This window comes from Hyla sarda, chromosome 6, assembly GCF_029499605.1.
Source record: "Hyla sarda isolate aHylSar1 chromosome 6, aHylSar1.hap1, whole genome shotgun sequence".
NCBI lineage: Eukaryota > Metazoa > Chordata > Amphibia > Anura > Hylidae > Hyla > Hyla sarda.
Genome location: NC_079194.1, coordinates 229,238,624 through 229,259,385, shown reverse-complemented (window position 1 = coordinate 229,259,385; position 20,762 = coordinate 229,238,624). Strand labels below are relative to the sequence as shown.

Here is a 20,762-nt window from a genome sequence, read left to right as displayed (position 1 = left end):
GAATAGTCCTTACATACGGATCCCAAATGAAATTTACAAAGACCTCTATATATCTACATTTGGACTATACAACTCCAAACTTGTACAGAGCCCAATATGGCCATGGCATAAGATTTTCAAGCACCAAGTTTATTTTTTTCTCTGTAGCGCTGTCTGGACACATATACGTATTAAATCACTAAAGTTATCTGTATTACTTATGTTCTATAAAACCCGTATTGGATTATAGCATGTTTCCTGTGTGAACCTTCCCCGACAAGACATTTTATGACAAAGTGCTTTTAATTAGGACATGAATAACATACGGATGAATGCAATTGTGAGCAAAGGGTTCTGCTTTCTGGGGACAATGGCGGCACAGAAGCCGGATGATGTGTGACTTCTGCATTTTATCACCTAATTATTGGTACTCGCTCTTGAAGTATTTCTCAATGGAGTATTGTCTTGGCCAACCGCAGTCTCACCACATACACTACTAGACAATTACCCTTTGGTTACTCACATACCCTTAGAGACTGTAACTGTGCAATACACAAATGAGGCAATTATAGCTCAACAATTTTATTTTCTAGATCTCACAATGCTTGGAAAAACCACCGCTAAAAATAAAATGGCAGAGCCAGCACATAAAGGACTATGAGTGGCTACTGTCTGTTCTCAATCCACATTTCTTGACACTCCTGCACATACATTTGTCTTAGTTTTAGCGGCCTGAGTGGCTTCAATGAGCAATTGTATTGCTAGAGTGGCTCACTGATGCGATTGACGATTTAAGCTGGTCTCTACTGCCATCCAGCGGTCAAAGAGGTAATGTACTTCTTTTTTTTTTCTTTTTAACTACATCAGAAGTTGAGATAGATAACATTTTTATGTTCATGACACAAAGCACCATCATATTCTGTATTGACACATAGCACTATCATATTCTGTCTTATTTCCAATTATGGGCTTTCATATGACACATTCTGATGAATGGAAAACTTGGCTTTTTTCATGTTTTTTGCTTTCAAAATGAGTATATAACAAAACAAACAACAACAAAAAAGAAATAAAGAAAAAATCAATCCTTATACAGAGGGGACCAGAAACTATTTTTCCAGCTTTAGACACCAGAAGTGCTAGAATCAATGATTTACCATCCCCCTCTTTAATATAATGAATGAAGCCCTTGGAGATCCAGCAGTGTTCACTGTTTGCGGTGTTCATAACAAACATTCGCCAAAAGCCCCTTCAGCGTGAGAGCTGTATAGCAAAAAGCAGATTTGTGAGGGGGAAATTGCTGGGACAGTCATCTGCAGCTGCCGCTATAGGGGAAGTGTACATTACTTTGTGAACATGTAATTAAATGGTGAATGGCTGTCCATTGTAGGGATGAGACACCCCTTTAACCATAATTGTGATGATTTTCTTGGAACAGGTAAAAACATTGTATAAAATGGGGGTTCTAGTCTTTTTGGAGAATTTCTCAGTGAGTAAAGGTAGGACTTGAGATGCTGGCAAGTATGTCTTTTACTGATCCTCTACCAGGAACATTTGGACTATCTGATTATGGACAGAATGGTAGTGGTCTGAGAGGTGATGGTTATACCTTATATAGCAATATAAGGGTATGAGAAATCAATTATTCCATGTATACCAAGCACTAGTGCAATGCATGTTTTGCTACTTCCAGCTTCATCGGCTGCACCCAGATAAACAAAGCTGGATGTAGCAGAGCATATGTTGGAGTGTATATTACATTAAAGAAAAAGATCAGACCTGGTTAGCTTCCATGGTCATAAATTGAAAAGCAAGCCAAATACAGACAGTGCTTGACGCATTTTGCCTTATGTGGTCTTAATCATAAGCAATACATATAACATTTACAGGGTTTAAAAAGCACAAGCGGATTTAAACCCCCCTGAACCAACCAACAAAATATGTTATTGTAATGGAACACACACAATCGCCAGCCTTATAGCAGGAACTCCTGGAATTTAACTCTTTGTTGGTTTGATCTTGTACTGATATTGTAGGTCCCTGTTCACACTGGATGTAGCATAACATAGGTTGGAGAGTATAATACATTTGAGAAAAGGATCAAGGCAGGTTAGCTTCCCAAAATGTCCTCTTTAGTGATCATAAATGTAAAAGAAAGCCATGTACAGACAGTGCTTGATACATTTTGCCTTATGTGGTCTTAAAGGGGTATTTCAGAAAAAAAAAACTTTTTGTTTTATATATGAACAGATTTGTAAATTACTTCTATTAAAAAATCTTAATCCTTTACAGTAGTTATCAGCTGCTGAAGTTGAGTTGTTCTTTTCTGTGTGACCACAGTGCTCTCTGTTGACACCTCTGTTTGTCGATTAAGTGGACAAGTATTATCGAAATATCTCCAGCTGTTTGGAAGTTATTCAGTAAGATATATTTCCCATAGACTTGTATGGGACTTTAAACAAAAACCCTGACCCTGGCAAATGGGGGTGAGTAAGGGTTAAATTACCTATCCTACGTTTGTTGTTGACATATAAGTAACATGTGTGCCAAGTTTCATGTTAATATCTTTAGCCGTTTGGACGTGATTGTGGAACATACATACACACACAGATTGAGTTTTATCTATCTATCTATATATATATATATATATATATATATATATATATATATATGACATGACATGTCTGTTATGCCCTGATATTGGAGATAATTAGAGATGGGCGAATCAAAGCTTATTGTGTCGACCTCGTTCCAAATTTCATGATAAATTTGATTCTGAACGAATCTAACTTTCCTTGCCCTTCGTGGTAACGAATCTCTTCATTCACCATTTTGTGCGGGCCGATGGGCTAAAATGGTGGCTACACATGTGGGGACATGGGGCAAGGAAGCCTGGAAAGGCGGGAAGGTGAGTAGGCAGGATCACCCTGAATCACATTGCGGCATGCAGCCTATCAGCAGCCGGCCAGCCATGTAATGTCACAGCCCTATATATTCGGCAGCCATTACTGGCATTTCCTGAGAGAGCAGAGACTATGTGTCACTGTTACTGACAATACAGATCTTTACAGCGGCGAATCCATTCACGTCAAGCCCGCATTCGTTCTGACTAGAGAGAGAGCAGACACTGTGTGGTCACTAATCAGCTGTTACAGTGTGCGCTCTGGTCCCCGCTCCTGGACAGGAGCGCTCACTGTCCCTGTCCCGGTCCTCAGCGCCCCTGCGCATCCCGGTCAGACACGCTGACCGGGAGCGCAAAGTTATCCCCGACGGGGATGCGGTTAGCGTGGCGGGAGGTTCCCGCTCACGCGCCGCATCCCGACACTGTCCCCTACCTTCTGCGGTTCCATGTCGCTCCTCTGTGTCCCGGTGCACGCGGCCTCGCTCTCTAGGGCGCGCGCGTGCCGGCTTCATGAAATTTAAAGGGCCAGCGCACCATTAATTGGTGCCTGGCCCAAAGTCCTCTATAAATGTTTCCTGCCCCTTCCTGTCCTTGCCGGATCTTTGTGCCTCGTGCCAGGAGAAAGCGTTCCATGATATTAAAGTGTTCCCTGCCTGTTGCCGACCCCTGCCCGTGACCACTGCCTCTGAACCTGTGCCGCCTGCACTGACCTTTGCTACGTCTGACTACGCTTATGCCTGTAGCTCCTGTACCGCGCCTATCTCAGCAACCAGAGGGATTGAGTCGTTATCTGGTGGAACGATCTGGGGGCTACCTGCCGCAGCAATACCACCCCGCTTTGCGGCGGGCTCTGGTGAAGACCAGTAGCTCCTTAGATTCCGTTTCCTGGGTACGGCCCACGCCATCACTGCTCTGGTCCAGTGGATCCACCTCCAGTCACCTGTCCGGACCGTTACAGTAAGATCCGGCCATGGATCCCGCTGAGGTACCTCTTCCTTGCCTTGCGGATCTCACTACCGTAGTGGCTCATCAGACGCAGCAGATCACCCAGCAAGGTCAACAGCTGGCCCAGTTGACCGCCATGGTGCAGCAGCTCCTGCCTGTCCAGCAACAGCCGTCTCCTCCTCCTAAGCTGGCTGCTCCGCCTCAGCCAGCAGCCGTCTCCTCTTCCAGAATCCGCTTGTCCTTGCCTGACAAGTATGGCGGAGATCCGAATCAGTGCCGTGGGTTCCTGTCGCAGTGCTCACTCCACCTTGAATTAATGGCCGACCAGTTTCCGTCTGAATGAACCAAGGTGGCTTTCATACTCAGTCTGTTAACCGGGAAGGCCCTGGCCTGGGCTACACCTTTGTGGGACCGCTCTGATCCAGCCACTACCTCCGTCCAGAATTTTTGCCAAGAGTTCCGCAGTGTATTCGAAGAACCTGCCCGGGTGTCCTCTGCAGAGACTGCTTTGCTTAACCTGACCCAAGGAGGTTCTACCGTGGGTGATTACGCCATCCAATTCCGCACTCTTGGCTCCGAGTTGAATTGGAATGATGATGCTCTATGTGCCACGTTTAAGAAGGGACTATGCAGTGAAATCAAGGACGTCCTGGCGGCACGTGAGATGCCATCTACCCTTAGTGAGCTTATACTGCTGGCCACTAGGATTGACAAGCGTTTCCTGGAGAGAAAAGAGGAACTGCAGCAAGAAAAGGAGAAAGCTCGTCCAAGATGCTATCCTCAGCTGGCTCCGGTTTTTCAGTGTCCACCACAACCCTTCTCTGGGCCTCCCGCCTTGGAGGCCATGCAGGTGGATCGGTCTCGCTTGACCACTCAGGAACGGAGTCGTCGTAGAAATGAAAATCTGTGTCTGTACTGCGCCAGTAACGAGCACTTCCTTAGAGACTGTCCTCTCTGTCCTCCACGTTCGGGAAACGCATGCACCTAGTGAACGTGGGAGAGGCGTTGCTAGTTGTGGATTCCTCCTCTCCACGTCTTACATTATCAGTACAGCTCACCATGCCTTCCATGTCTACCTTCACTGCTACCGCCTTCTTGGATTCAGGATCAGCCGGCAATTTCATCCACGCCTCTCTGGTTGACAAGTATCAGATTCCTGTTCACCGTCTGCCAAAGCCTTTCTTCATCTCTACAGTTAATGGTGAGAGACTTACCACTACAGTGCTCTACCTCACTTCACCTTTACAGATGGACATTGGTATCCTGCATACCGAGAGAGTGGAGTTCCCGGTCCTTCCTTTTTGCTCATCTGAACTCCTCCTGGGTCTGCCCTGGCTACAACGCCATTGTCCCGTTCTGGATTGATCCTCCGGAAAGATCCAGAGTTGAGGTCCCTCTTGCTCTGGCCGCTGTCTCCGGTCTGCTCCTGTTAAGCATGACCCCGTAGCTTCTCCGCCAACTGGTCTTCCTGAGCCCTACCATAGCTACGTGGACGTCTTTTGCAGAAAACAAGCCGAGGTCCTTCAACCCCATAGACCCTATGATTGCCCAATCGACTTGTTGCCGGGTACTACACCCCCTCGGGGTAGAATCTACCCACTCTCTCAACCAGAGACTCTCTCCATGTCGGACTACATTCATGAAAATTTGCAGAGAGGATTCATTAGGAAGTCCTACTCTCCTGCTGGAGCCGTTTTTTTCTTTGTGGCTAAAAAGGAGGGTTCCCTCCGTCCCTGCATCGATTACAGAGGCCTAAACAAGATCACCATTAAGAATCGGTATCCTCTTCCACTCATTTCTGAGCTCTTTGATCGACTTCAAGGTGCCAAGATTTTCACCAAATTGTATCTGAGAGGAGCCTACAAATTGATCCGAATCAGAGAGGGTGACGAGTGGAAGACCGCCTTCAACACACGGCATGGTCATTTTGAATATCTGGTGATGCCCTTCGGTATCTGCAATGCACCTGCCGTATTTCAAGAATTCGTCAATGACATTTTTAGAGATTTGCTTTACACCTGCGTGGTCGTATACCTTGACGACATTCTCATTTTCTCCCAAAACCTTGATCTACACCGGGTATATGTACGCCAAGTTCTGTCTCGCCTCAGAAAAAATCGAGAAAAGATCGAGAAGTGCCTTTTCGAGCAGTCCAGTCTGCCCTTCCTAGGGTACATCATCTCTGCCCAGGGCTTACGGATGGACCCGGCTAAGCTCTCCGCGGTCCTGGACTGGCCACGCCCCTCTGGACTCCGAGCAATTCAAAGATTTTTGGGTTTCCCCAACTATTACAGGCAATTCATTCTGCACTACTCTACTCTGGTGTCTCCTGTTGTGGCCTTGACCAAGAAAGGGGCTAGTCCAAAATCCTGGCCTTCTCAGGCTGAAGAGGCCTTCCAGTCTCTGAAGGTCGCCTTCGCCTCCGCACCTGTGCTTTCCAGACCTGACCACGCTAAGCCCTTTTCTTTGGAAGTGGATGCCTCTTCCATAGGAGCCGGAGCTGTTCTCACCCAGAAATCATCTAAGAGCAAGACCTTAACTTGCGGTTATTTCTCTAAGACCTTCACCCCAGCCGAGAGAAACTATTCCATTGGGGACAGGGAGTTGTTGACCATCAAATTGGCACTCGAAGAGTGGAGGTATCTTCTCGAGGGCTCCATTCTTCCTTTTTGCATTTACACGGACCACAAAAATCTTGCCTATCTCCAGTCCGCACAGAGGCTCAACCCACGACAAGCTCGTTGGTCCCTGTTCTTTGCTCGCTTCAACTTTGAGATCCACTTCCGTCCAGCTAGCATGAACCCGCTCTTCTGATGTTGCCGACCCCTGCCCGTGACCACCGCCTCTGAACCTGTGCTGCCTGCCTAGACCTGTTGCTAGTGACTACTGCTGCTGATCCTGTGCCGCCTGCCCTGACCTTTGCTACGTCTGACTACGCTTCTGCCTGTTCCTCCTGTACCGCGCCTATCTCAGCAACCAGAGGGGTTGAGTCGTTATCTGGTGGAACAACCTGGGGGCTACCTGCCGCAGCAAGACCATCCCGCTTTGCGGCGGGCTCTGGTGAAGACCAGTAGCTCCTTAGATTCCGCTTCCTGGGTACGGCCCACGCCATCACTCCTATGGTCCAGTGGATCCACCTCCAGTCACCTGTCCAGACCGTTATATCAGCGTTACTGACAATACAGATCAGCACAGGGGAAAGCCATTGACCTCAAGCCTGCATCACTGCAGACAGGCAGGGAGAGTTTAGAAGTCATTTCATAGTCTGCCAATTGAGATCATCACAGGAAGCACTCCCCATTCAAAGACTACAAGCAACCATAGTGCAGGCAGGGACAGTTCAGAAGTTGTTTCAGAGTCTGCCAATTGAGTTCAGAACTGGGAGCAATCCCCCTTCAAAGACTGCAACCAACCATAGTGCAGGCAGGGACAGTTCAGAGAGAGTATGCTTTTTTCTGTCGCAACCATACTGGGGTGTATTACTGTAAAAAAGGGAAAAATGTACGCACTCCGCAGTTCTACGTTTTTTATGGTTAAAGCTAATAGGGGCAGTAAGTGTAAAAGCACTAAAAGACTTACGCACTAGATTGTTATGCTTATTTTTGGTGCAACCGTACTGGGACGTATTAATCAAAAAATAAGTGAAATATATACGCACACCGTAGTTCTACGTTTTTTCTGGTTAAAGCTAATAGGAGGCAGTAAGTGTAAAAGCACTAAAAGACTTATGCACTAGATTGTTACGCTTATTTCTGTTGCAACTGTACTGGGGTGTATTACTCTATAAAAAAGTGAAATATATACGCACTCCGCAGTTCTACATTTTACTGGTTAAAGCTAGTAGGCGGCAGTAAGTGTAAAAGCACTAAAAGACTTACACACTAGATCGTTACACTTATTTCTGGTGCAACCAAACTAGGGAGTATTACTCAAAAAAAAGTTAAATATAGACGCACTCCGCTGTTGTACGTGTTTTCTGTTTCAAGTGTATAGTGGTCTGTAAAAGCAGGGATCTAGATACACACATTGAGTGTTCTGCAAGTTTCTGTTGCAGCCGTATAGGGGCGCATTGCTCTATAAAAAGTTAAATATACACGCACTCCACTGTTCTACAAGAATGTCAGGCAGAGAAGTGCCAGGCCGTGCACAGTGGAGTGGAAGAGGCCTAAATTTATCAGGCACAGCCTGAGTTCATAGCAGAGTAGGGGCACATGACAGCAGGAGTCGCAGCCAGAGGTCTGAGCTCTCGTGTCAGCTAGCTGTCGTGTGTCGACCAGAAACCCAGCAGCCATCATTGATTGGTTAACTCGGTCATCCACTTCATCCCAAGTGACATCTGACCCCCACAGTCAACTGTCGGTGGGTTCTTCAGACTCAATCCTCAGTTAGCATGGCCCAGGAGCAGTCCCTGTCCTCCAACTGCCTCTGTCCTATGCTGTTCCCTCACGCAGAGAATTATCTTATGCTGTGGGCTTCCACTATTTAGTGAGGACAATCTACTAGAAAACAGTCAGCAGCTACTGCCCAGCCAAGATGTGGAGGAGACATCTGCTGCCTCCTCCACTAGGTGCGCAGCACCAGCACCATCAGCACCAGCCTCCATCAGTCTGCAGTCGCTGATGAGTAGCTTTCTTCACCCACATAGTGAAGCAAGTAATCATCAGCAGCAGGTCAAACTTGAGCAGGACCTGAACCAGCAGGTGGTGGCATACTTGGACATGACCCTGGCAACCCACATTGAAGATCCGCTGGACTTCTTGGCAGCCAAAATGGATTTGTGGCCGTAACTAGCAGAGTTTGCCCTGGAGAAGCTGTCCTGCCCGGCCACCAGTAGTATGGCATTAGTGCGGGTGTTTAGTGCGATGGGGGCTATAGTAACCCTAAGAAGAACTCTCCTGTCCACCAAAAATGTGGAGAGACTGACCTTTGTCAAGATGAATCAGGCTTGTATCAGCCAGGATTTCCACCCACCAATGCCTGATGCATCAGACTAGATTATCCATGGTGCCACACCAACACTTTGACAAAGTGCCTCAGCTACTATTCTGATCCTGCCACCCGCCTGATGCCACACATCTGATGCCAAGTGCTCCTTCTTTCACCCACCTTTGTCAGCGGGTACTGGTATTGCCAGCCACCGCCCCACTCCAGGCTCTGTCATTGTACTGTCATATGGTCTCCTCATGATGCTGCCACCTCCAGGCTCTGTCATTGTGCCACCCTATGGTCTCATCATGCTGCTGCCAGCTCCAGGCTGTGTCATTGTGCCGCCATACGATCTCCTCATGCTGCTGGCACATTAAACTTGTTAATCTCTTCAAAATCTTCAATTGACATTTAAAAAATCTCTTCAATTGTGATGTCATATGGTCTCCCAACCCTGCTGCCACATCCAGACTCTGTTATCATGCCGTAGAATCACTGTAGACGTGATTCTACTAGTGATGCCTGTAATCTGTAACAGTTTTATTTCACTACCCCACCACACTCCCTATGCATGTTATGCCAAGGCAAAGTGTTCTACACCCCTGCTGAGGCTCACTGTAGCCCAGAAATAGCCATTTTAAATAGCAATTCGCCACAAATATATTCGGATCGAATCTGCCAAATCAAATTTTTGAAAAATGTGCCCATCTCTTGAGAAAGATTCTGGAGAGGATCGAAACGTTGCTGCTTTGTCACATTTTCTGATGGAATAAACCCACATTTTTTTCACTACTATGGAGTGCTGCACTGGCTTTGTATTTTAGAGATGATATGTAGATATGTAATACATTAGTAATTGTGTTTTTTTAATAGTGTGAACAGGAACCTACCATATCAGTTTATGATCAAGCCAACAAAGGATTAAATTCTAGGAGTATCTACTCTAAGGCAGGAATCTATGTGTGTTCCATTACAATCAGATATTTTGTTAGTTGGTTCAGGGGTTTACACCTATGATTAAGGCCACATAGGTCAAAACACGTCAAGAGCTGTGTCTTTATGTGGTTTACATTTACATTCATGACCAATAAACAGAAAACTTTTTAACCACTTAGGGACCACGTGCATACAGGTATGCCTTCGCTCCCTGGTACTTAAGGACCACGGGCGTAGCTGTGGGAATTTCGGTCCCCGCCGCGCGCTGGGTGGGGACCTGACCAAGATGACTACTGATATCGTCATCAGACCCCCCCATGTTGGCATGTCGCAAATCGTAAGTGAATTCACACTTGCGATTTGCGGCGATTCTGGTGATGCGGGATACACCCCCAATCACCTCCTTGGGGGTGGCGATTTTGTCGTCCCCCTCAGGATCGCTGCTATTGGCCGGCCAATAGCAGCCAACAGGGGAGGGGTTAACGGACCCTTCTCGCAGCTCTGCTAGCCCACTGAGTTCATTCAGTGGGCAGAGCTGCGAGAAGGAGCCAGGGACCCCCCTCTGTGTGAAGATCTAAGCAAAAAAAAAAAGTAAAAAAAAAAGGGTCCACCACAGTATTATCAGCGTGACCCGGGCCCTATTAGGGGTTCAGGGCGTTGCATTTGCCCCCCTCCCTCACATTTTTCCCCCCATACAGTTACACCAAGCACACACACACTACATACTCCCCCCCCACACACACCCTCGCCCCCGCCCATCCGCTACCATAGAAAAAAGGCGATGGCTCACCAGGCATTTTCGCTGGAGGAGGCATACGCTTTTCTTGCCTCTGACTCCGAATCTGTCAGTGAGTATGAGGAAGATCCTACATTCCTGTGTTCTTCCTCGTCCTCCTCATCATCTAGTACTGATGATGAGTCCCCCAGAAGGCGGCGGAGATACCGCCAGGCGAGGCCATGCACCCCTCATGATAGTGGCCCAGTGGCTGGCACTAGTACGAGTGGCCATGCCGCTCGTAATAGGAGTCCGACCCCCCAGACAAGTGTACCGGAGCCACCTTCCGATGGACCTGTCTGGAGACCCCCAAAGGGTTATCAGCCACAGATTCTGGAGTTTGTTGGCGACTCCGGAATCCAGATTGACAATTCTGGATTCACTGAAGTTGACTATTTCAGTTATTTTTTCAGTGACAGTTTAGTCATCACATCAAATGGTGGAGCAGACGAATCTGTACACCCAGCAGTTCATTGCCCACCACCTAGATTCTTTTTGGCCAGGCCCAATGAAAGGTACACCATTGATGCAGCAGAAATTAGGACATTTTGGGGCCTCGTGCTGCATATTGGCCTGGTCAAAAAGCCAAGTGTTAAACAGTACTGGAGCAGGGACATCCTATACCAGACCCCGCTTTACAGTATAGTCATGGCACGGAGGCAGTTCGAGGCCATTCCATGCAAGTCCATCCTGAAGTGATCCCGCCTATGACCGGCTTTACAAAGTGAGGCCGGTCATCGATCACTTTGTGGCCAAATTTTTGGAGGCCCACGTACCCCTCAGGGAGCTCTCGGTAGATGAGTCTCTTATCACTTTTAAGGGGAGACTCATCTTCCACCAGTATATTCCCTCGAAGCGGGCGCGGTATGGCGTGAAGTTCTACAAACTTTGTGAGAGTACCTCTGAGTACACTTACAAGTTTAGAGTATATGAGGGATGAGATTCCTGTATTGAACCCCCAGAATGACCCCCCACTCTGAGTGTTAGCAGGAAAATCGTTTGGGATCTTGTGCACCCATTGCTGGATAAGGGTTACCATCTTTATGCCGACAACTTTTATACCAGCATCACTCTGTTCACATCCCTTGCCGTCAGATCCACATCCGCTTGTGGGACCGTGCGGAAAAACCAGAGAGGCCTCCCTCTAAATTTTAAGACACCTATGCCCAAGGGTAAGTCCAGTGCCCTTACCCATGAAAACCTGTTGCTGATCAGATATAAGGATAAGAGGGATGTCCTTATGCTGACCACAATTCATGGTAACGGCAGCTCACCTGTCCCTGTGCGGGGTACCACAACAACGGTCCTCAAGCCTGATTGTATTCTGGGCTACAATCAGTATATGGGGGGAGTTTATCTGATCAAGTCCTCAAGCCATACAACGCCATGCGGAAAACCTGGGTATGGTGCAAAAAAGTTGTGGTCTACTACAGGTTTCCATGTACAACTCTTTTGTACTGTCCCTGTACGCTGGCAACACAGGGACATTACTCCAGTTCCAAGAAGAAGTCCTAAAGGTCATGATCTTTGACGACCGGTAAAGAGCAGGCCGAACTTCCCAAGGAACTGAAGTTATAGATGCCAGGATCTTCCCAGGCCAACACTTTCCAGGTGAAGTCCCCCACACTGGAAAGAAGGGACGATCCCAGAAAAAATGCAGAGTGTTTCACAAGAGGGGGATACGGAAGGACACCACCACTCAATGTGACACTTGCCCCGATCGTCCGGGCTTCTGCATAAAAAACTGCTTCAGGGAGTATCACACTTCCATGGAGTTCTAAATTTTCCCTTTTCATTTTAATTTCCCATAATTTGACCCCAATGTACCAAGTCCAGAGTATTTTCCAAATTTTAACCCCTAAATTGCCTAAAAAACTCTTAAAAAAAAAAAAAAAAAACCTGATAAGACCTCTGGGGTATTTTTTCCAAAAATGGGTCATGGGTTACTGAGTCATTGCATCGGGACTTTTTATGTTGCCTCAAATGGGCAGCGCTCTCTCTCCACATGAGTGGGGTGTGCATTTGAGGCAACAGGTTAGGGACGGCCACACACATCACATTCCCAGAATGATGATTCAGAGAATAGGGTTTGGGGTGGGCATATTTTTTAGTTTTGGCTATGCTCTGGGTCATCATTCTGGAAACATAACCTGTTTTATTATTTTACGTCCCACTGTACCCCATTTTAGTTATTGTCACGATGCCGGCTGGCAGGAGGTGGATCCTCTGTGCCAGAGAGGGATGGCGAGGACCGTGCTAGTGGACCGGTTCTAAGACACTACTGGTTTTCACCAGAGCCCGCCGCAAAGCGGGATGGTCTTGCTGCGGCGGTAGTGACCAGGTCGTATCCACTAGCAACGGCACCTCTCTGGCTGCTGAAGATAGGCGAGGTACAAGGGAGTAGGCAGAAGCAAAGTCGGACGTAGCAGAAGGTCGGGGGCAGGCGGCAAGGTTCGTAGTCAGGGGAGATAGCAATAGTTCTGGTACACAGGGTATAAACACACAAAGAACGCTTTCACTGGCACTAAGGCAACAAGATCCGGCAAGGGAGTGCAAGGGAGGAGACTAGATATAAGCAGGGAACAGGTGGGAACCAATTAAGCTAATTGGGCCAGGCACCAATCATTGGTGCACTGGCCCTTTAAGTCTCAGGGAGCTGGCGCGCGCGCGCCCTAGAGAGCGGAGCCGCGCGCGCCAGCACATGACCGCAGGAGACGGGAACGGGTAAGTGACCTGGGATGCGACTCGCAAGCGGGCGCGTCCCGCTGTGCGAATCGCATCCCCAACGGCCATGGCAGAGCAGCGCTCCCGGTCAGCGCTGACCGGGGAGCTGCAGGGAGAAGGACGCCGTGAGCGCTCCGGGGAGGAGCGGGGACCCGGAGCGCTAGGCGTAACAGTACCCCCCCCCTTAGGTCTCCCCTTCTCTTTATCGGGTAACTGCCTCCCCTGGGATGAGGACACCGGGAAAGGATGGAGGGATTCCTCAACGGCAGGCAGAACCACAGGAGTAGGAATGGGGAGAGAGGGCAGAGGGCGGGACCTGGCACGGGGCAGTGTGACACCAGGACGAGGGCCATGAGGGGACACAGAAGCTTGCCTGATGGAACTGGGAGGGGGGGAGGGGCATTTCCTGTGGCAGGCAGAGTCCTTAATGACCTTAGGGGGACCAGATACAGGAGGAACCACAGAGTTACGGCAAGGGTTACTGGGAACCGGTTTTAGACAGTTCTTGGAACAAGAGGACCCCCAACTCTTGATCTCCCCAGTGGACCAATCCAGGGTTGGGGAATGAAGTTGAAGCCAGGGAAGTCCAAGGAGAATTTCCGAGGTGCAATTGGGGAGGACCAAAAGTTCAATCCTCTCGTGGTGAGATCCGATGCTCATAAGAAGGGGCTCCGTGCGGAAACGTATGGTACAGTCCACCCTGGCTCCGTTGACCGCGGAAATGTGGAGTGGCTTGACAAGACGGGTCACCGGAATCCGGAATTTATTCACAAAGGAGTCCCGAATAAAATTCCCAGAAGCTCCAGAGTCCAGGCAGGCCACGGCTGAGAGGGGAGAGCTGGCTGAAGTGGAAATCCGAACAGGTACCGTGAGACGTGGAGAAGCCGACTTGGCATCAAGAGACGCCACACCCACGAGAGCTGAGTGCGAGCGTGCGTTTCCCAGACGTGGAGGACGGATTGGGCAATCCACCAGAAAATGTTCAGTACTGGCACAGTACAAACAAAGATTCTCTTCCTTACGGCGATTCCTCTCTTCCAGGGTCAGGCGAGACCGATCCACTTGCATGGCCTCCTCGGCGGGAGGCCTAGGCGCAGATTGCAGTGGAGACTGTGGGAGAGGTGTCCAGAGATCTAAGTCCTTTTCCTGGCGGAGCTCTTGATGCCTCTCAGAAAAACGCATGTCAATGCGAGTGGCTAGATGAATGAGTTCATGCAGGTTAGCAGGAGTCTCTCGTGCGGCCAGAACATCCTTAATGTTGCTGGATAGGCCTTTTTTAAAGGTCGCGCAGAGAGCCTCATTATTCCAGGATAGTTCAGAAGCAAGAGTACGGAATTGTATGGCGTACTCGCCAACGGAGGAATTACCCTGGACCAGGTTCAGCAGGGCAGTCTCAGCAGAAGAGGCTCGGGCAGGTTCCTCAAAGACACTTCGAATTTCCGAGAAGAAGGAGTGTACAGAGGCAGTGACAGGGTCATCGCGGTCCCAGAGCGGTGTGGCCCATGACAGGGCTTTTCCAGACAGAAGGCTGACTACGAAAGCCACCTTAGACCTTTCAGTAGGAAACTGATCCGACATCATCTCCAGATGCAGGGAACATTGGGAAAGGAAGCCACGGCAAAACTTAGAGTCCCCATTAAATTTGTCCGGCAAAGACAGGCGGAGGCTAGGAGTGGCCACTCGCTGCGGAAGAGGTGCAGGAGCTGGCGGAGGAGATGGTTGCTGCTGCTGTAGCTGAGACTGAATCTGCTGTAGCTGCGACTGGAGTTGCTGAGTCATGGTGGTCAAGTACGACAGCTGGTGATCTTGTTGGGCAATTTGTCGGGCTTGCTGGGCGACCAGTGTGGGGAGGTCGGCGACAACAGGCAGAGGAACTTCAGCGGGATCCATGGCCGGATCTACTGTCACGATGCCGGCTGGCAGGAGGTGGATCCTCTGTGCCAGAGAGGGATGGCGAGGACCGTGCTAGTGGACCGGTTCTAAGACACTACTGGTTTTCACCAGAGCCCGCCGCAAAGCGGGATGGTCTTGCTGCGGCGGTAGTGACCAGGTCGTATCCACTAGCAACGGCACCTCTCTGGCTGCTGAAGATAGGCGAGGTACAAGGGAGTAGGCAGAAGCAAAGTCGGACGTAGCAGAAGGTCGGGGGCAGGCGGCAAGGTTCGTAGTCAGGGGAGATAGCAATAGTTCTGGTACACAGGGTATAAACACACAAAGAACGCTTTCACTGGCACTAAGGCAACAAGATCCGGCAAGGGAGTGCAAGGGAGGAGACTAGATATAAGCAGGGAACAGGTGGGAACCAATTAAGCTAATTGGGCCAGGCACCAATCATTGGTGCACTGGCCCTTTAAGTCTCAGGGAGCTGGCGCGCGCGCGCCCTAGAGAGCGGAGCCGCGCGCGCCAGCACATGACCGCAGGAGACGGGAACGGGTAAGTGACCTGGGATGCGACTCGCAAGCGGGCGCGTCCCGCTGTGCGAATCGCATCCCCAACGGCCATGGCAGAGCAGCGCTCCCGGTCAGCGCTGACCGGGGAGCTGCAGGGAGAAGGACGCCGTGAGCGCTCCGGGGAGGAGCGGGGACCCGGAGCGCTAGGCGTAACAGTTATTAAGTGTAGCTCAAGGCCCCTGAATGCGCTCCTGCACCTCAGAGACTGGTGTGCACCCGCAAAGCAGCTAACGTCCAGACATGTGGTATGTCCTTACTCCAAAGAAATGTATTTACAAATTTACGATGACATTTTCTCCAAATACCACTTGTGAAAATGAAAAATTTGGGGTAACCCCAGCATTTTAGTGTAAAAAAATAAAAATTTTCCTTTTCATATTCAACTTAATGAACATTTATCAAACACCTGTGGAGTGTTAAGGCTCACTGTACCCCTTGTTACGTTCCTTGAAGGGTGTACTTTCCAAATAGTATGCCATGTGATTTGTTTTTTGCTGTTCTGGCACCATAGGGGCTTCCTAAATGGGACTAGTGTTGAGCGGCATAGGCCATATTCGGATTCGTGAATATTTGCGAATATATGGACGAATATTCGTCATATTCGCGTTTTATTTTTGCATATGCGAATATTCGCGTGTGCGAAAATTAACATATGCGAACATTTGCATATACAAAAATTAGCATAAGCAAAAATTCGCATATGCGAAAAGTAGCATATGCAAGTTTTTGCATATGCGAAAATTCGCACACCAGTCTGACACAGTAGTATTAGAGCCTTCTTACACCACATAAGCTGGAAGCAGAGAGGGATGATCACTGTGATGTGTACTGTGAAGAAAAAAAAAACGAATATTCGTAATTACGAATATATAGCGCTATATTTGCGAATGTTCGTGAATTCGCGAATATGCGATATTCGCAAATAAAATTCGAATTGCGAATATTCGTGAGCAACACTAAATGGGACATGCCCCCCAAAAACCATTTCATCAAAATTTGCTTCCCAAAAGCCAAATGTGACTTCTCTTCTGAGCATTCTAGTGCGCCCGCAGTGCACTTGATGTCCACACATAGGGTATTTACATACTCATAAGAGATTGGGTTACAAATTTTGGGAGGGCATTTTCTTCTATTAATCCTTGTAAAAATGTAAAATTTTGGGGAAAAGCAGCATTTTAGTGAAAAAAAAATTCATTTACACATCCAAATTTAACGAAAAGTCGTCAAACACCTGTGGGATGTTAAGGCTCACTCTACCCCTTGTTGCGTTTCTTGAGGGGTGTAGTTTCCAAAATAGTATGCCATGTGTTTTTTTTTTTTTTTTTTTGCTGTTCTGGCACCATAGTGGCTTCCTAAATGTGACATGCCCCCCAAAAACTATTTCAGAAAAACTCACTCTCCAAAATTCCATTGTCGCTCATTCCCTTCTGAGCTCTCTACTGCGCCCACCGAACACTTTACATACACATATGAGGTATTTCCTTACTCCTTTTACCCCTTGTAAAAATTCAAAAGCTGGGTCTACAAGAACATGCGAGTGTAAAAAATGAAGATTTTGAATTTTCTCCTTCACTTTGCTGCTATTCCTATGAAACACCTAAAGGGTTAACACACTTACTGAATGTCATTTTTAATACTTTGAGGGGTGCAGTTTTTATAATGGGGACATTTGTTGGGTATTTCTTATATGAAGACCCTTCAAATCCACTTCAAAACTGAAATGGTCCCTGAAAAATTCCGATTTTGAAAATGTTGTGAAAAATTGGAAAATTGCTGATGAACTTTGAAGCCCTCTGGTGTCTTCCAAAAGTAAAAACATGTCCATTTTATGATGCAATCAAAAAGTAGACATGTTGTATATGTGAACCAATATATAATTTATTTGTAATGTCCATTTTCCTGATAAGCAGAGAGCTTCAAAGTAAAAAACAAAAGCAACATGTTCAATTTTTTCATCAAATTTTGGAATTTTTCACCAAGAAATTATGCAAGTATCGATGAAATTTTACCACTGACATAAAGCAGAATATGTCACAAAAAAAGTCTCAGAATCAGAATGAAAGGTAAAAGCATCCCAGAGTTATTAATATTTAAAGTGACAATGGTCAGATGTGCAAAAAACGCTCTGGTCCTTAAGGCCAAAATGGTCCTGGTCCTTAAGGGGTTAAAGATAACCATGTTGGATCAATTTATTAAATTGTATTATGATGGTACATCAAACTCTCAAGCATATCTTGGAATATTTGTCTCCCTGTACACACATTTTCATGAGTGTAGTGTCATTGTCATTAATAGTGTTGAGCAGCATAGGCCATATTCGAATTCGCGATATTTCACGAATATATGGACGAATATTCGTCATATATTCGCTAAATTCGCATATTCGTAATATTCACGTTATATTTTCGCATATGCGAACATTTGCATATGCAAAAATTTGCATATGCTTAAATTAGCAGACACGAAAATTTGCATCTGCGAAAATTAGCATATGTGAAAATTTGCTTACGCAAATTTTCCCATATGCGAAAATTCGTACGCCAGTCTCACACAGTAGTATTAGAGCCTTCTTTAGACCACACAAGCTGGAAGCAGAGAGGAATGATCACTGTGATGTGTACTGTGAAAAAAAATATATATATTCGTAATTACGAATATTTAGTGCTATATTAGCGAATATTCGCGAATATGCAATATGCGCGAATAAAATTTGCATTATGAATATTCGCGAGCAACACTAATCAAGACTAGTGTTGCTTGCGAATATTCACAATGCAAATTTTATTCGCGAATATCGCATATTCGTGAATTCGAGAATATTCGCGAATATAGCACTATATATTCGTAACTACGAATATTCCTTTTTCTTTGTTTTTTTTTGTTTTTTTTTCACAGTACACATCACAGTGATCATCCCTCTCTGCTTCCAGCTTGTGTGATGTAAAGAAGGCTCTAATACTACTGTGTTAGACTGGCGTACGAATTTTCGCATATCCTAATTTTCGCATATGTGAATTTTTGTATATGCTAATTTTCGCATATGCAGAAATTTGCATATGTGAAAATAAAACGCGAATATTACGAATATGCAAATTTAGTGAATATATGACGAATATTCGGCCATATATTCGCGAAATATCGCAAATTCGAATATGGCCTATGCCGCTCAACACTAGTCTTGATGAATCTCCCCCATTGAGCCTGCCAGAGCCGCAGTGATCTGTGTAAGAAACCCATGGGCCCAGGCTGTTACGGTCACCAAATGATATTACAAATACTGAGTGTCTGGTTAGGAGAAACAAATATAATGTACCCACAGGGAGTGAGCCATTTTTATAAAAATTTGCCAAAAATCCCTGAGATAAGTCATGCAGAATATGTTAAAAAGCTTTTTTGATTTTCAGCCAATCAGAAAGCAGCACTACTCAAATAGAACTCCCGTGAGGTCACACATGTGATGTCATAACCTTTGTCATCAGTGAGAGGCCTAAACTGTAGGAACCTAGGAATACACATTCATACCCGCCTGTGACTGGTAAGTATCACATCTTTTTGGTCTTTAGTGCAGTTCCATGTGCATTTCTATAATAAACATGTAACTAATCTCTCTTTTCTTTTCCTATCTTAGATGCACACCTTCCAGGCTGTGGGGCAGCACATACACGGACACATTGGCCCAAATTCTAGAGGTAACCTCCTTTAGTATGCCCAGAGGAAGGGCAGTACAGTAGCCATGGATTCCCTACAGGTTTCCTCCCCTCTGGAGGTTTTTCCTGTCCTGAGTTAGTTACTGTCCGCTCTTTGTGAGTGATGGAGGTTACATAAAATCCCTACACAAACATTTTACTAAATAATAAATAAAGTTCCCCTTTGTTTAAACTGTTCTTTGACTTGTTCGACTCATTTATTTTATTTCTCTGTGTGAAAAATAGTGTTAGCAAAATGTGGATGACAGAAGTGTCCAAAACTGCTGCCCGATCTGTACCATGTGATGAGGGGAGAGGCGGCTGATGCTGGGGGGCACAGTTGTCCAGGCAACCGTAGGGCACCCAGCAAGTTCTGATGTCTTATGCCCAGAAATGGTTGGCTACTCACTGTGTCAGAAGATTCTCATCCTATATATGAAGACAATCAGGAATCAAAACCTGTGGAGAGGAAAAGATGACCAGTTGCCCATAGCAACCAATCAGATCACTTCTTCTAGTTTTCAGAGGTCTTGTTAAGAATGAAAGAAGCAATCTGATTGGTTGCTATGGGCAACTGATCAACTTTTACCCTGCACGGGTTTTGATAAATCTCCCCAATAATTATTACAACCATGTCACACACTTAGGGTTGTCACCTGGCTGCTATTTTACCAGCACAGCTGGTATTTTAGACACCCTGCCAGTATTTTTAATATAAAAATTCAATGGCTGGTATTTATCTAAGCCTCCTGGGCTGTAATATGTAGAGATGGAGAGGCGAGAGCTAACCCCGCCCCTTCCCTCTGCCAGCTGAGCTCTGATTGGTGAAGATTTCTCCCTCACACACAGGAGCTCAGCACACTCAGCACAAAGGGAGAAGATTAACCCCTTAAAGACCATGGGCGTATGGGTACGCTCATGCTCCCTGGTACTTAAGGACCAAGGGCATACCTGTACGCCTGTGGGAATTTCCGTCAACCCCGCGCGCTGCTCCGGGCAAGGACCGGACCGGGATGACTGCTGATATTTATCTGCAGGCATCCCGTGCCAATGCCCAGGGAGGTCCTGAGACCCACCCACTGTTGTCCGGGCAGAGCAGGGGAACCGTTGGTGAGAGGTCACTTACCCTCAGCAGCAATGCGCGGCGTCGATCCTCAGCGGTGGCGGCGATGACATGCGGCAGTCTCCATGGATCCTACGGAAGCCGGTGAGTATACAGTTATCTATAAACTGTAGCCCTCCAGATGTTGCAAAACTACAACTCCCAGCATGCCCAGACAGCTGTTTGCTGTTTGGGCATGCTGGGATTTGTAGTTTTGCAACAGCTTGAGGGCTACAGTTTGGAGATCACTGTGCAGTGGTCTCTAAACTGTGGCCCTCTAGATCTTGCAAAACTACAACTCCCAGCATGCCCACACAGCAGTTTGCTGTCTGGGCAT

At 47.1% G+C, this 20,762-nt stretch overlaps 1 long non-coding RNA gene across 1 annotated transcript in view; it reads right to left on the bottom strand.

Annotated features, from left to right (window-relative positions):
- Positions 1-19,846, bottom strand: part of LOC130276797 (uncharacterized) — a 129,245-nt gene extending 109,399 nt beyond the window's left edge. Inside the window, exon 1 of the long non-coding RNA XR_008845248.1 lies at positions 19,733-19,846. This is a non-coding gene — a long non-coding RNA (uncharacterized LOC130276797). The remainder of the gene's footprint in view (positions 1-19,732) is intronic.
- Positions 19,847-20,762: the final 916 nt, after the last annotated feature.